We start from the raw sequence: 13,124 nt of genomic DNA on the forward strand, positions 1-13,124 counted from the left end.
CAGTCAGCTTCTAGGCAGTAGAGGCAGTAGAATCAGTAGTCAGAAGCACAGCCAACAGTGTGTGGATGATTCCACGAAAAACCATCCCCAGCAGCAGAAACCTATCTCACAGCACAGATCCTCCCAGAAGTGGGTCGAAGGCATCCATCACCTTTGTTTAAAGGGCACTGGGTCACAAGGAAGGAGGAGCCTTAGCAGGTTTGAACTTTGGGATATCCATAGGAAAAGTAGAAAAGTGTTGTGTTGGTTTTCTATTGCTGCAGAGACAAATTACTACAAACTTCATGGCTTGGCCGGGTGCGGTGGCTCACGCCTGTAATCCCAGCACTGTAGGGGGCCAAGGTGGGCGAATCACGAGGTCAGGAGTTTGAGACCAGCCTGCCCAACATGGTGAAACCCCATCTCTACTAAAAATATACAAAATTAGCTGGGCATTGTGGCAGGTGCTTGTAATCCCAGCTACTCTTGATGCTGAGCCAGGAGAATCACTTGAACCCAGGAGGCAGAGGTTGCAGTGAGCTGAGATCGTGCCAGTGCACTCCAGCCTGGGCGACAGTGTAAGACCCAAGATTCTGTCTCAAAAAAAAAACTTTGTAGCTTATGAAAACACAAATTTATGATTTTATGTTTCTAGAAGTCAGAAATCTAAAACGAGTCCTAAGGCTACAAATCCAGGCATTGGCAGGGCTGTATTCCTTTTGGAAGCTCTAAGGGAGCAGCTGCTCCCTTGGCTTTTCCAGTTCCCAGCAGCTGCTCACACTTCATGGTTGCAGCTCCTTCCTCCCATGTGTCACTTCTACCTCCACTTCCATCATCACATCTCCGGCTCTGGCTCTGACCCTCCTGTCTCCCTCTTACAAGGACCCTTGTGATTATACTGGACTCACCCACATAAGCCAGGATAATCTCCCCATCTCAAAGCCCTTAACTTAATCACACCTGCAAAATCCCTTGTACCACGTAAGGTAACCTATTTATAGGTTCCAAGGATTAGGATGTGGACATCTTTGGGGGCATCTACCAAAGGTGGGTTCTGCTGCTGCTGCAAGGTACACTTGGATACTGTGGAAGCAATGGCGAGGAACTGGGAGAAACGCAGTTATGTCCTAAGCCCAGGAATACTCAAGCGCCTCTTTTTAACAAAAAAAAAGAAAAAATTAAAGTATAAAGCATATGATGCCCAAGAGCAAGGGATTTGGAGCCACATAGCTCTGGGTTCAAATCTAAGCTTCACCATCAGTCCCAGCTGAAGCTATTCAAAACCAGAAGCTCCTCTGTGTGAACTTCTATTTTCCCAACTGGAAGCACTAACATTGTAGGGTTCATGTATCCTAAAGAATAAAGAACAGGCCAGGCGCGGTGGCTCACACCTGTAATCCCGGCACTTTGGGAGACCGAGGTGGGTGGATCACGAGGTCAGGAGTTCAAGACCAGCCTGGCCAACATGGTAAAACCCTGTCTCTACTAAAAATACAAAAATTAGCTGGGCATGGCGGCGCATGCCTGTAATCCCAGCTACTCGGGAGGCTGAGGCAGAAGAATTGCTTGAACGGGGACCCAGGAGGCAGAGGTTGCAGCGGGCCGAGATCATGCCAATGCACTCCAGCCTGGGTGACAGAACAAGACTCCATTTCAAAAAAAAGAATAAAGAATAAAATGCACACAGAATCTTTCACACCATGCCTGGCACAAGGTGAATTCTTAGTAAATGGCAACTAAGAAATTGCTCAGTACTGTTACTCTGTTACTTTGGTTTTATCAGACCCAGTCACTAAATAAACCAGCTTGATGTGAACTACTTGGCTATCAGCAAATACTACCAGGCCCTGTCAAGTCCCAGGACCCAGAGGGGCTGTTTGGTCAATGCAGACTAACCCTTTCATGCTGAGGTCAGGAGCCCCAGCAGAGACACCCAAAGATCTAGAGATATGATCCAAATTTCCCTGTCAGGACATCGTCCAGAATCATGGATCTCAGTTTACTTTCTGCAGAAAGAAGAAAAGGTGAGGCCCACACACTCCTCTCTTCCACAAACCCGAGCTCTATTTCCCTGTATGTCTTTCTCTTATAAACAATTGTACTTTATTTTTAATTGTGTTGTGATAAATTTGAGCTACAGCTTATAGTCAACTATTTCTATCACAAATCTTTCTGCCTTCTAATTCTGCACATGTGCAAACTGAGGCAAAGACCAAAGGAACAAGAACTTTATCTACATGAACCATTTGATTCCATCATTGAAATCTCTCGGGTGAAGTTCAAATATATAAATATATATATGGTCCATATTAGAATGCATTAGACTTGAATTTGATCCGCTAATCAGCTGGGTGACTTTAGGAAATTACATAATTTATCTCAGCATCCCTTTCCCTATCTATAAAAAGAGACAGAGGCCAGGTGCCGTGGCTCATGCCTGTAATCCCAGGAGGCTGAGACACTTCAGCTCAGGAGTTCAAGACCAGCCTGGGCAACATAGCAGAACCCCATCTTTACCAAAAATACAAAAAATTAGCCAGACATGGTGGCATGTGCCTGTAGTTCCAGCTACTCAGGAGGCTGAGGTGAGAGGATCGCTTAAGCCCAGGAGGTGGAGGTCACAGTGAGCCAAGATCCACACCATTGCACTCCAGCCTGGGCGACAGAGTGAGATTTATTTATAGCTAAATAAATAAATAAATGGAGACAGGAAAATCTGCCCCTTAAGACTACTGCGTGGGTTAAATATGTAAAACCCTTGGCATGTGGATTTTTAGAGCATGTACTACCTCTCAGATGCTACACTAAACATTGTATTGCATTAATTCATTTAATGCTAATAACAACTCTATGAGGTGCTGTTTATTATTCCTATTTTCCTAAAAAAGTAGATCTCTTGGGGGCAGGAATAGTTTTTTTATCTCCAACTCCATACTCAAATACCCTGCGAGTGGTAAATGCAAGCTACAGGTATCATTGCCAACTAAAAGAACTGAGAAGTTAGTTGAGTCTGGAATCACCACAAGAGATTTTATAAAGGTAGACTCCAAACGGTAGGGAGGCTTAGAGAAAAGGAGGAAGGAAAAAGGCCAAGTCTTTCCAATAGGGTAAGGCAAGGCACGAAGAAGTGACAAGAAAAGCCAAACCTGTAAGGGTACAGGACAAAGCATCACACCTGGAAAGAAGACTAAGTAAAGCTGCCTTCCCGCGGCTGTGGGGTCTACTAGGATACATTCATTGACCTGCTTTGGCCAATAGAACACAGTGGAAGTTAGATTACACTGGTTCCGAGCTCAGACCTCAAGAGGCCTTGCAAGCTTCCCCTCTGCTCTCCCAGAACCCTGCCTAGTTGCTTGGCACATGAATACACTTGAGCTAACCTGCTGGAGAATGAGCAGACATGGAATAGAAACAAGCTGGCCTAGATGAAGCTATTTATCTAGGACAAGCTGACTGCAGACACTTAGGGTAACCAACCCCAGATCAGAAGAACCAGCTGGTTGAGCCTAAATCGAATTGCCAACCCACGGAATAGTAAGCAAAACAAATGGTTGCTATTTGAAGCCATTAAGCTTTACAGCTTGATGTGTTTTGGTAAACAGCAAAACTAACAGATACAGGCAGGAGTCAATGTCTCTTTCCTCTTTATATCCTCAACAGTCAATAAAAGTCCTGGCATATAACAGTTACACTGTAAATGCTTCATGAATAAAGTATTAAACTGATAAATCAATAAAAGTGTGAATAAATAAATGACAGATGCTGGAAAACTGAAATCCTGTAAGATTGCATAATTCCATCGTGATACTTCAGCTTAAGGAATATTTTTAACTAGGGTAACCAGTTACCGAATTTTAAAATCCATTTTCTTTTTTTCTTCCTAGCCAATGTTCTTTTTCACCAAGTTTAGACAAACAGAAAAGAAAATTTCACACAAACATATAATGTAGGATGCAGTGATTGAAAACTAGACTGTTTGCTTAGAGGTCTGGGTTCTAGATTCAACTCTCCCAGTAACTGGGAGACCTTGCTAATTCCCTTAATTACCATTTCTACATCTATAAAATAGACGTTAAAAAAAATTACCTTTCCCTGTCATCCTCACAGGATTGTTGTAGCAAATAAGATAGTATGGGAAGGCTCTGAGCACTTTTTACCATCAATGATTCTACTTCTAGCCAGGCACAGTGGCTCGTGCCTATAATCCCAACACTTTGGAAGGCTGAGGCAGGCGGATCACCTGAGGTTGGGAGTTCGAGATCAGCCTGGCTAATATGGTGAAACCCTGTCTCTGCTAAAAATACAAAAGTAGCCACCCATGGTGGTGGGTGCCTGTAGTCCCAGCCACTCTGGAGGCTGAGACAGGAGAATCTCCTGAAGCCAGGAGGCGGAGGTTGTAGTGACTGCACTCCAGCCTGGGAAGACAGAGCTAGACTCTGTCTCAAAAAAAAATTCTACTTCCTCTATAAGCAGAGTTTTACTTTTTGATGGTTTCTAGTGTTTTTATAATATATCCTCTTAAGGACCCCATTTATCCTTTTGCTATCTTCCTTTTAATATTCTGCATGCATCCCAGTAACCACATTTTCAACATACATCATACATACATGTATGAATCCAAGATAGGAAACAGCTAAAATTATCCTTGATAGTGGAGAAAACTATTGCTCAATCCAAAGAGAGCTAATATTGCTGGCACTGAGGATTACATGACCAAGGTCAGACCTGATACCTGCAAGATTTAGCCTCTAGCACCCGAGTTCCTGTGGAGAACTCTGGGTCCCTACTTGGCTGCAGCAGGGGCTGCCAGCTGCTGAGGACGCAGCTGGATCCCTTTCCCTTTCCAGAGACTTCTGCCCAGTGTGGGAAGTCAGAGGCTACAAAATCCAAATATGGGTCTTCCATGGCCTCCGTTCCTGCCTTGGGCCAAGTCATGAGATCAGTGTCACTGAGCTCCGAGCCCAGGTCTGGCAATGCTAAATGGAAATCCTTCAGCTTGGCAACTCCTTCCACAATGGCAGAACTAGGTTGGAAGTTCACAGGGTGCTCCAGGCATATAAGGGCCTGCTTGGGTTCCTGCCCTCTCCTAAAACTCCCAAAACCTTTGGAAGTCACGGTTCTGGAGAAAGCATCAGGTGTCCTCACACCCAAGGGTTTCACGAGTATGCAGGAGGCAGTAAAAGGCAGCCTTGTCCCGAGGCAGTGTGCTCTCCCCATCCTGTAGGTGATGGGGCTGGACAGAAGCTATCAGGATGGCAACCCAAACCATGCATGGATGGGTGGGTGGCACTGAATGGATGGGCAGCACTGGTCCTGCTCAGGGCTCTGGGTCTTCCTTGACAGTGCAATTTTGAGAGCTCTGTCCTTCCATCAACCCATCCTCCCTGTAATGGACATAGGTTGTCTGCCTGCCCAGATACCACTCTACCTCCTTCTAGTAACAGTACCTCATTTTCTACCTCTCCCTCACCATCAGTTGTGTAAAATCAACCCCACTTCACCCTCCAACTTCAGAGACAGGTTTGTGACTAGGCGAAACCCACCCATGTTCTAGCTGGCCATGGGGGCTCACACCTGTAATCCCAGCACTTTGGGAGGTTGGGGAAGGAGGATCGTTTGAGGCCAGGAGTTCAAGACCAACCTGAGCAACATAGTAAGAACTTGTCTCTACAAAAATTGGTCAAGCATGGTGATGCAAGCCTGTAGTCCCAGCTACTCTAGAGGCTGAGATAAAGGATCGCTTGAGCCCAGGAGGTCAAGGCTGCAGTGAGGCACTATTGCACCACTGCACTCCAGCCTGGGCAATAGAGCAAGATCATTCATTCATACACACACACACACACACACACACACATATGAGAGGGAAAGAGAGAGAGAGAACCACATCCCTTAGTGATCAGTTCAAGAGTGATCAGTTCAAGGGCGAATATGTGGTCTGAGTCAGGCAAATTAGAGTAAATCCTGGAACTTCTGGGGGAAAAGGCACTTTCTTTCTCTTAGTATGGAAAAGCAGATAACAATATATACCTGAAGCTGCTGGGAGCCACCCATCAAGCAGGCCTGTCTGCAAAGGATGCCAATGTAAAGAAAATGGAGTTGAGAGATGAAGGAGAGATGGAGGGAGTCAGGAGGACCTTGCTGAGCCCCTAGACCGAGTCACAAAAGAGCAGATGCACTCATAAGCTTTTAGTTAGATGAACCCACACATTCCTCTGTGTGCTTAAGCACTGTGAGTTGAGCTTCTTGCCATTTGCAACCTTAAAAAGCCCTGCCTTATGCACACCCCATCATTTGATGTTACCAACAGACTCTAATAAGGCTGAGGAAGACCCCAAGGGCCCCATCCAAATATCTGTAGGCTGCTTGAACTCAAATGCTTTTGAAATAAGGATGGTTCACTGTGGCTTGTCAGATGCCATACATCAAACCTGAGAGAAAATTCTAGACAGGGAATGCTATAGATGGCAGCACAGTGAACTGCCCTCTGCAGTTCACCATGGTCCCCACCATTCCCTATTGTCTTTGCCAAGCCCATTTTCTCATTTACTTTACCTGCCTGGTCCCTTTAAATATATAAGTTTACCATCCCTTATTGGATGGATGGATGGATGCAGGGATGGACACATGCATGGATGGATGCATGGGTGGATACATGGGTGGGTGGATGGAGGGATGGGTGGATGGAGGGATGGATGGATGGATAGATGAATGCATGGATTGATGCATGGATGGAGGGATGGATGGATGCACAGATAGATGGATGCATGGGGAGATGCATGAATGGATGGATGGATGGATGCATGAATGCATGGATGCATGGATGGATGCATGGATGCATGGATGGATGGATGGATGCATGCATGCATGCATGCATGGATGCATGGATGCATGGACGCATGGATGGATGGATGGTGCAAGTATGGATGGATGCATGGATGGATGGGCAGACAAGCAAGCGGTTATGTAGTTACAAGTTGAACCTACACACAAATAGGCATGATACAACTAAAGAATTAAAACTGCAGGCCACTGCAGTCAGGGAACCATTTGATAATATAGGAAAGGAGATAACCATAGACGTACTTCTGCATGGTTTGGGTGTCTGGAATAATGGGAGATGACTCTGGGTAGTACTCACCCCATAGTTGCTCTCCTCCTTCTCAAGCCACAGTGGTTAACACCACCTCACCAATAGTGGAGCACAAAGAAAAGCCAGGCCTGGCATTCACAGGTAGCTGTGAAAAGCTGGCCCTAAAAGGCAGCCTCACTCAATCCCCAGCATCTACTTGAATCTGGGCAGCAGCCACAGAAACAGAAGAAGCTGTAGAGGTTGCAGGCACTGGGTTTTGGTGTCTGGACATGGAAGAATTGCAGGCCAGTATCCACAAATGCATCCATGAGGCTCTGGTCCTGAAACATGGATGTGAGGACTCAAGGATGGCTGGTGAGGGACAGTAAGTGACTCAAAGAACTGAGAAAACATAAAACATAGCAGCAATAGAGACCAGAGTCAGATCCAGGACAAGGCCTGTCCCTCAGTTACCTGGCTGAAGACATTACCATGACCTCAAGGAGGTAACTGATGATTCACACAGAACCACACTTTGAATTCTTCACCATGGTTTATATGCTCACAATTCAGGCAATTGCCTAGAAAGCTACATATCGTTCACACCCCTATGAATCACATTTCTCCTTGTTTGTCTTTGTGAAGTCATCGTAAAGGTCTGAGTGGAAGAATTCTTCCAGGGATTGCCAAGGAGTGACACTGTAGCTGGGTGGGTTCGGCTCTCACTTTGCACAGGACGTGGACGTCCAGTGGGGACAGATCAGGAAAACAGTCCCATACTAAATGGTGCCTGGACAAGGCCCATGCATGCTTGGATATGCCGCCCTGAACACAAGGCACAAGACACAACACAGGAGGACCTGTCATCTCATGTCTCTTACAGCCATGGACTGAAGGTACAGGACAGTAGGAGAAAACAGAGTTTCACACACAAACACCCCAAGGACATCAAAGAATCGTGGTTTCCAAGAGCTAGGAAGAACTAGATTCTTAGGGACTTATCCTTAGGGATTGACACTGCCCCTGCCAGGCATTCACCTTCAGGGTGACTCAGAGCCAAGAAAACACAGGCATGGGATGAGCCATGGAAAACAAATTCCTGCTGAGAAGCAAAGAGAGTGGCACCAACAAGTGGCAGCCTGTGAGTGACGTGAGCAGGCAGATGTTCACGCAGGGACAGCTGGGTGCACAGGGCTGTCACAGCGCCCCCTACCCCCCATCACCTGAACACCACGAGGCAAACCGGACTCCTGGTTTCTGCCCTCAACATGCTTATATTTGAGAGAGGCCACAGGACCACTGAGTGCAGAGTCACAGTGAACTGTACACAACCTGGAGTCAGGAGACCCGAGTTCTTGCCCTGGTCTGTTGCTTTGGGGCCCTGAAGTGCATCATGAAGTATTCCAGGTTCCAGTTTGCTCATCTGTCGAGAGTGAACCCCTCACAGCTCCTAAGTGCTGTGAGTCCCCATCTCTCAGACTGGCTACTCTCCAAGGACCTGCTGGGTCCCACATGCATGCTCTTGAGAGTCACATAGATATCAAAGCTCAGAATTAGCTCCTGGGAGTGGGAGCAAAGCTTCTGAGCCCCCACCCCCTCTTGTCAGCACACACCTCGAGCCACATGCCCCCAACAGCCCAGACCTGACACATTTTTGACAGTTCCTAAGTACACGGATTTCCAGCCCTGGAAATGTTTGTTTTAACTTACCAAGAGAAAAGAATTTGGATTCTTTTTAAAATATATACAAAGGGAATACATTTGTATATTTTCAGATACAAACTAGATGAGGAGCAAGGCTATAAAGACTGTTCTTTTCCCTTAGCTCATGTGAGTGCTATTCCTCACAGTGAATTCTCCAAAGACTGCAAATGGCAGAGATCTTTGATCTCCCTTCTAGCCTGTCTTGACATGATAGCCTGGACCTGGGCAGCTCTCACACCACCCTTCAGGACCTCAGCACTCCAATGACCACATCCTGCCATCATCACCCCCATGGGGGTACAGAGCCCCTGCCCCACTGCCCACCTCTCTACCTGTGCCCACGTCTCCACCTATCCACCCCCTGTCATGTTGACAGGTAAAATACAGGACTCCCAGTGAAATGCAAGTGTCAGATGGAGAACAAATCATATTTTAGTATAACATGTGCCTTCCCAGACAGCGCAACTGACGCAGGCTCCTTCCACGGATAGAAAAGTCCTCCTCTCTTCCTAAGTTTGTACTCATAGAATCTCATCCCAGTGGCCTTTCTGTCCTCTGGCTTCAGTGAAATCTGCCACTGCCCCTCTCTCAGGGTGAGGTGTGAAGGCCCTGGCTTCCAAGGCCAATAGGCACGTAGGTAGTCATCCCATTCAGACACCAACAGTTCTTAGTCAAAACAGCTGCCTACAGCTGTGGTCTAAGCAGGACTACCAGCCCCAATGCAGAAGGGTCTGGAGAGGAGACACGAGAAACAGATATTACCACAAAAACCTCCCAGGGAAATCTCACTACAAAAAAAGAGGTTGTTGCCTGGTGAAGGCTGGCAATGGGCCATGAAAATCTAGTTCTGATTTCTAGATGCAAGAGACAAGCCCAGCATGGATCCCACAGAGGTCACATGGACCAGACAGTACCTGCCGATCTTTGACCTGCATAGGCGGGCAGCTGGAGTGGAAGGTCCACAAGGGTAGGAATGGTGTCTTTTGTTTTCCTCTTTCCTGTGTACTAGTCCACTTAGTCCAGGACCTAGCCTTAGAGTGAGCCTCTGATGAGCTTATGAAAAGTGAATGAATGAATGAATGAATGAATGAATGAATGAATACCTACATTCTCTGATATGTCCCAGAAAGTGTCAAGAGCTTTGTAGTGCAAAAGGCTCTGAACAACTCAAATAAGAAACACAAACACGTCCAGTGAAAGGGATGGGCCTGGGTGACCGGTACTGTCATTGGCAATGTGGCGAGCCCTTGAGCCTGTCATACACAGTCAAATAACTTCACTGAAAGGGTTTTAAGCGCTTCCTCCAGCACCCTAGCTCAGCATCTATGGTTGAAGCCACCATGCCCAGTCACAGTGATAACCCCAGAAGGGAAGGGTGCAGAGAGACCAAGAAACAAGAATGTGAAGGGGACAATAAGGAACAAATGACGGGAGAGAAGGGATGAATGGGTAGGAATCCAAAGAAGGGTACAGGAAAAATAATTCAAGATGCAGCATTGCTGTCCAGGACGCACACACTCACACACACGCAGACAAAGATTCCCCCTTCCAGATCCACACTGTGTGCCTCCCGCCAGCCCCACCCCATCATCCTGTGACAGTGCATCTTTGTGGAATAGAACAATAGGTACATTATGCCAACCTATAATTATCCTAGGAGAAGCGATAGCGAAGTCAGGGCATTATGTGAACACTGGAGTACTGGATACCACCCCACCGAGAGCAAACAACAACAAAAACAACAACAATCCACAAAATCTCTAATGCAGAAAAGGCTGAAAGCTGCCTAAGCCAGTACCCTTTCACATTTACATGAGGGTGGGATTTTTCTCTTTTCACGTGATTATTTAAGCACAAGGCCTTCTTTCATTGGAATTGAGAGAGTACTGGGGGAAGGGGCTGACAAGTTGGGGGCGGTTTCTGAGGTTTTGTTGTTTTTCCAATAAGGAGGCAGAAAGTAGAGGATGTCGTGGGCAGGAGACAGGGCCCCTGTTGCGTATGACACATAGGAAGCCCTTTAAGGTAGTTGAATCTGATTCTACTGTGAAACCATTCCATTAATAAAGAGATTCCTTCTTACTGCTCCAGTGAAATTACTTTCCAGGGATGTTGGGATAAAATAGGCAGAACACTGGGAGGTGTCATGGAAGACAGGGATAAGAAATCAGAATATCTGAATTCCATATCACGGCCACTAACTAACAGTTTTCTTGATTTATTCAAGAGATATGTGTTCCCTATCTGCACATGCTAGGCATCAAGCGAGCAATGGAAGGAAAAAACAAAGCAGTGGTCACTTTCCTCTCAGAGCTTCAGCTTCCTCCTGTGTAAAATGAGGGAGTTCCACAGCCCTGGACATGCAAACACACTCTCTCTCTCTCTCTCTCTCTCTCTCTCTCTCTCTCTCTCTCTCTCTCTCTCTCTCTCTCTCTCTCTCACTTTCTCTGTCTCTGTCTCCCTCTCTCTCTCCTAAATACAAGGCACAGCCCCAGTCTCCCATAGGACTGGCCTATACAGGCTGTGACTGAGAAAGGGGGAAATCTGTGGCTTCTAAAACCACATGGAAGCCCGGGCACAGAGGCTCACGCCTATAATCCCAGCACTTTGGGAGGTCAAGGCGGGTGGATCAACTGAAGTCAAGAGTTCAAGACCAGCCTGGCCAACATGGTGAAACCCCATCTCTACTAAAAATACAAAATTAGCCAGGTATGGTGGCGCATGCCTGTAGTCCCAGCTACTATGGAGGCTGAGGCAGCAGAATCACTTGAACCTGGAAGGCAGAGGTTGCAGTGAGCTGAAATCATGCCATTGCACTCCAGCATGGGCAACAAGAGCGAAACTCCATCTCAAAAAATAAATAAAAAATAAAAACTGTACGGAAGCCCAAGGCCCACCCAGGGCAAATGGAACAGTCATAGCATGACATGCACACACAGGGTCATAGCAAGAGTGTGGCCAAGCATGGTGGCTCATGCCCATAATCCCAGTACTTTGGGAGGCCGAGGCAGGCAGGTCACTTGAGGTCAGAAGTTTGAGACCAGCCTGGCCAACACAGTGAAACCCTGTCTCTACTAAAAGTACAAAAATTAGCTGGGCATTGTGGTGGGTATCAGTAATCCCAGCTACTCGGGAGGCTGAGGAAGGAGAATTGCTTGAACCTGGGAGGCGGAGGTTACAGTGAACTGAGATCGCGCCATTGCACTCCAGCCTGGGTAACAGAGCAACACTCCATCTAAAAATATATATATACATATATATATATATACAGCAAAGATATGAAAAACAGGATTGGTGCTTCCTAGCACATCTCTAGTTTCTAAGGGAAACATCTCTCTCCTCTCTAATGGGGACCCTCCACTTGAAGTGTGCTCCCATGGGCTCCGTCTCTTCTGGGATCCAGTCAGGGCACCTTCCTTCGTGCTCAGGTACCTTCAGCGTCGACACTCCTCAGCCTCCTTTCCCTTTGAGGGTCTTCAAGACAAGTCCTTTAAATCGTCAAAGGGCCACCTAGCAATGATCTAACTTCATTCCTTAATGTTTACTGAAAAGTTCATCAAATACATGCTCCTCCCCTCTGCCCGTTCCCCTCAGCTCTTAGCCATCCTTCCTCAGATGCTATTTTTTCATGGAGACTAATTTCTTCCTTCTTGCCAAATCCAGTGGCCACTCATGGGTGGTATTGCTGCTCAACCAACATATGACAGTATTCTCCCTGTGCTCCTTGAAACCCTCAGAGCCTTGATTCTACTCATTCATTTAGTTTCTCCCCAAAAGTTCCCTGAGCCCCTGCTAGGTGGTGGGGATTTGACAATAAATAAGACCCGGTTCTTAACCCTCTGCTCACCTCCCCACACCCACACTTGTGGCTCCAACTCTCATCTTACGTCAGCAAAGGGCTTTCAAAGACTCCAAGCACCTCCACACTCTTTACCTCTTGTAATAACAAAATTCAATTCTGCAAACTTTGCAAAAACACTCTATATCATAATCCTATTTTTTCCCCCACTGGGCAAAAGAACCTATTCTTGCAACCAACACTATTCTGAAAATGTGGGAAATCTCTACTGGAAGTGCAGCCAAGAGCTCCTGGAATTCCACATGCTTTTGTGTGTCCTTCCCACCCCCAGTTCTCCCCTCCCTGCCCACTTTCCCTTCGCACTTTGCTTGTCTACCTTACAGCAGAGTCATTTTGTGGGTCTCTTCTAAGTGGTGGGCTTCTGAAGGGCTTCCAACTGACGGATCTTTTTGTAGACTCCACATTATATTACCCAGTGCTTAAATATTGGTTGAAATGCAGCAAGATCAGGGAGTAATTCAGCACCAGTTGTTTACCTGAGCCTGGAAACCTCATCTCTGCCCCCCTCCATTCCTC

At 46.6% G+C, this 13,124-nt stretch overlaps 1 protein-coding gene across 12 annotated transcripts in view; it reads right to left on the reverse strand.

Moving 5' to 3' along the window:
• DPF3 (double PHD fingers 3) overlaps window positions 1–13,124 on the reverse strand; it is a 289,593-nt gene that overhangs the window by 188,540 nt on the left and 87,929 nt on the right. Inside the window, exon 2 of one of the 12 annotated variants that reach the window (XM_078335319.1) lies at window positions 1–13,124. This exon is cut by the window's right edge and continues 41,474 nt beyond it. The exons of the other annotated variants lie outside the window; for them this stretch is intronic. The gene's annotated coding sequence lies outside the window, so the exon portion shown is untranslated. 12 annotated transcript variants of the gene reach the window in all.

Source organism: Callithrix jacchus, chromosome 8 (assembly GCF_049354715.1).
Source record: "Callithrix jacchus isolate 240 chromosome 8, calJac240_pri, whole genome shotgun sequence".
Classification (NCBI taxonomy): domain Eukaryota; kingdom Metazoa; phylum Chordata; class Mammalia; order Primates; family Cebidae; genus Callithrix; species Callithrix jacchus.